This window comes from Drosophila melanogaster, chromosome Y (genome assembly GCF_000001215.4).
Source record: "Drosophila melanogaster chromosome Y".
Taxonomy (NCBI): Eukaryota; Metazoa; Arthropoda; class Insecta; order Diptera; family Drosophilidae; genus Drosophila; species Drosophila melanogaster.
The window spans coordinates 862,699-866,737 of NC_024512.1; positions in this window are offsets into that span (position 1 = coordinate 862,699).

Here is a 4,039-nt window from a genome sequence, read left to right on the forward strand (position 1 = left end):
AAACCACGGATATCTCCTTTTTTCTGATAAACCAGTCCAGATACCATCATCCTTTGAACATCATTGCTTGAGAATCAATTTAACTGAAATAGACACCATAGCTGATTATTTTGAGCAAAGACTACGTACCGACTACCATGCACCCCAGGTCAAATTTTTATACAACAAAATGAGAAGAGAACTAGCTGGAATAGCCTTGCGACATAGAAATAAACGGGGACTTATTAACATTGTAGGTTCAGTTTTTAAATACCTATTTGGCACACTTGACGAAAATGATCGAGTGGATATACAGAGGAAACTTGAAACAAACGCCCATAACTCGGTAAATTTACATGAACTCAATGACGCTATTCAATTAATAAATGACGGAATGCAAAAGATACAGAATTATGAAAACAACAGCAACATCATTAACAGTCTTTTATATGAACTCATGCAGTTTACAGAATACATAGAAGATGTGGAAATGGGAATGCAGCTTTCCAGACTCGGTCTATTTAATCCCAAACTACTAAACTACGATAAACTTGAGAATGTAAACAGCCAAAATATTTTAAACATTAAAACATCCACTTGGATTAATTACAATGATAACCAATTATTAATCATATCTCACATACCTATTAACTTTTCATTAATAAATACAGTAAAAATAATCCCTTACCCAGACTCGAACGGCTATCAGCTAGAATACACAGACACACAATCATATTTTGAAAGAGAAAATAAAGTGTACAATAACGAAAATAAAGAAATAAACAATGAGTGTGTCACCAACATTATTAAACATTTAAAACAAATTTGTAATTTTGAGTCAATCCACACAGATGAAATAATAAAATACATAGAACCAAACACAATTGTAACCTGGAATTTAACCCAAACAAGTCTCAAACAAAATTGTCAAAATTCATTTAATAATATAAAAATAAAAGGAAACAAAATGATAAAAGTAACCCAATGTAAAATAGAAATCAATAGCATAATTCTAAGTGAAAATCTCTTTAAACCAGAAATAGATTTGACACCATTATACACACCACTTAACATAACAAAAATAAAAACTGTTAAACACAACGACATTAATGAAATGATTTCACAAAACAATATTACACTTTACATATTTATGACTACTGTCATCATTATACTTATTTTATTGTACTTATATTTAAGATACGTATCATTTAACCCATTCATGATGCTGTATGCAAAACTAAAATTAAGAAAAAATCAAAATCAAAACACAGCACAACAAATAGAAATGGAAGACGTTCCATTACCTCTACTATATCCATCAATCCCAGCCCAAGTATAGGCTTCTCTTTAAGGGAAGGGAAGTGACATATTCACATACAAAACCACATAACGTAGAGTAAACATATTGAAAAGCCGCATACGTAAACAATAAGTGACCACCATGCTAATGTGGATCAAATAACAAAAATATCCACTCTGCATTTAGACACCCCCATACTGTATGCCATCGCGCAGTATGCATTCTAATAAACAAATTCTTTGACAGCGGCACTTAGCCATTCTTGTAAACAAATCTTAAAGTCTGCCTGCTCTCTCTGAGGCTTCTCCTCCACTTAAGAATCCAAGAGCAATGCTCTCCCAAAAACACTAACATATTCTTTAAGCAAGCACAGAGGCTTCTCCTCATTTTCACTTTCATTTGATTTTTAGTCTTAAGCTGAACGTTAATCAATAAACAACACAATCGATCCCGAAATTTTGATTCGTTTTATTTTGGCAAAACTCAATTTTCAGCGTTGGTCTTAGTTCATATTCGGAACGGTCAATTTAATAGACTCAAAACTATTTATTGCAACCATTTATTTGCAATTATATATATTCTTGATCTTGATATTCTTGATATGATGCAAATGGTGGCAAGAAGTTGTGAATGAATACACGAGATGTGAGGGCTGTCATCGTTGGGTAATAAAAAATAACACACATCAGGTACATCTTTAGAAAATATATAAGTTCTATTAAAATGAGTAACTTACGAGGTAGCTGAAGATATCAATTTAATGGGAAATTGATTTAGAGAGGCAGATTCCATTGCTCCATGGTATCTATACATTTTAAACATTAACTATTTTAAGAGATATTTGTATATAGAAAAAAATCCGTGCTAATTTATATGCCATAAATGTAAAGTACTTAAATGAGCTAACTTAGCTATAAGAAAATGTTAAAAAAAAAGGTCGCAGATGATCTTAACTGAAGGCGCGCGTTGATGTCGACGGAAAAATGCAGTGCGAAACTTTCGGTACTATAATATGCACTGTTTATTGCCTGTCAAATTGAACATTACTTTAATATTATATTAAAACCGTTTAAGGCAACATAACAATAATGTAGCTATAATATTTACATAATAATTATAATCAGATTATTCTTTGGAAAGATTTACAGTCTTTGTCTGTTATCATAAAATGAGTCGACATCTACAAATTTGGGATTTTAGTGTTAATGCAAGGTCTTGTTAGTGTCTAGTAACTAAAAGAGAATATTTTAAAAATATTTCTTTAAGTGTACTGCTGCTGCTTGCAGCTTACACGTTCTAAGTTAACAACTACAGCAACTGCCTATCGGCCGGTACCATTGATAGACCTCCCGCTCCCCAGCCCCCTTTCAACGCGGATGCCAAGTGCTCCAAATGAAATGCAATGCCCAAAGGTACCAGTCCCAAGTTGCAAGTTGCCGGCCTCAAGTTGCAACACGCAAGTCACCATCCGAATCGGAATACCAAGTCCGGGAGGCTTATCTTTTTAGCCGGCTGCCGACGTTCTTCCAAAAAGGCAGTAAAGTGCGTTTAAATTTACGCGCGAAATCAATTTGGTATGTTGGAAATTAACCAAAAACTGCATGGGAAATCAAACTAAAATACGAAGTTGCCATTATTGAATACTCTACAAAAAGAATTACATAAAAACGATTGAATTAAAATTATAATTTTATTTTACATTGAAAATAATATTTTAACCTTCTACTCCTATAATACATTAAACCCGAATTTGTATATTTAAAGAATAATGTTAAATCTGAAATTAAATTATCAAAAAATATTTGATGTAATGTCAGGAAAACAATTTTGGAAACTCTTTTAACATAAATGTATAATTTTTTTTCCATATCGACAGAAAAATGATAAAATTTCGCGTTCGCATTAACACTAGGTGATAAAGGGTATCTGATAGTCGGGGAACTCGACTATAGCATTCTCTCTTGTTTAACATTCAATTCATTAATAAACTAACCATTCAGTTATACCACCAATTAACCATTTAAATAAAAGATAACTCGGTTAATTTTTATTTGAATTTTTTCGTTTTTATTTATTTTTTTTTTTAGAAAAAATTCATTAAAATTAAATAAAAAACTGAATTGAATATTTTATTGATTAATATTATTATTATACCCAGGTGATTACCACTATTAACGAAAAGTATGCTTTGCTACTCGAATGAGTGCTTGATATGACCAGCTTGGGACCGAACACTTTGAACCAAGTATTTAGGGCAGGTGTATGTAGGTGTATTAGTAGGTGGTAGCTGGCCATATCAACGCACTGCGGAATCTGTTTAATTGCAACAACAATATATCGGACAAACATTTCTGCTTTCTTTCATGTGGAGTTAAAAAATCACGCCATCCCTAGAAGAACATTGAAGCGCTTGACTTCGGAATGCCGGAGCGAGGAGGAGTACTAGCTGACCGAGGATCCGATATTCTTTGGCGAGGACTTGGACGATTTGAGTGGCATCAAGGCCTTCTGGTGCAACCGAAACATAGGGACTGCAAGTGCAAGCTTTGTTTGGAAAACAACCAGGACTATATTCGGAGAATTACTTACCGTGGGTCGTCCAGGGGCGGTCTCAAGTTCGGCAGCTGCGTTAAGAAGATGTCCGGGAAGCTGGGCCCGAACATGGCTCCGTCCATCTGTCTATCAGTTTTAGGATGGAAGTAGTTTTTACAGAGTGGGCAGTAGATCTTCACCGTTGACTTGCCCCACACATCGCTGGCC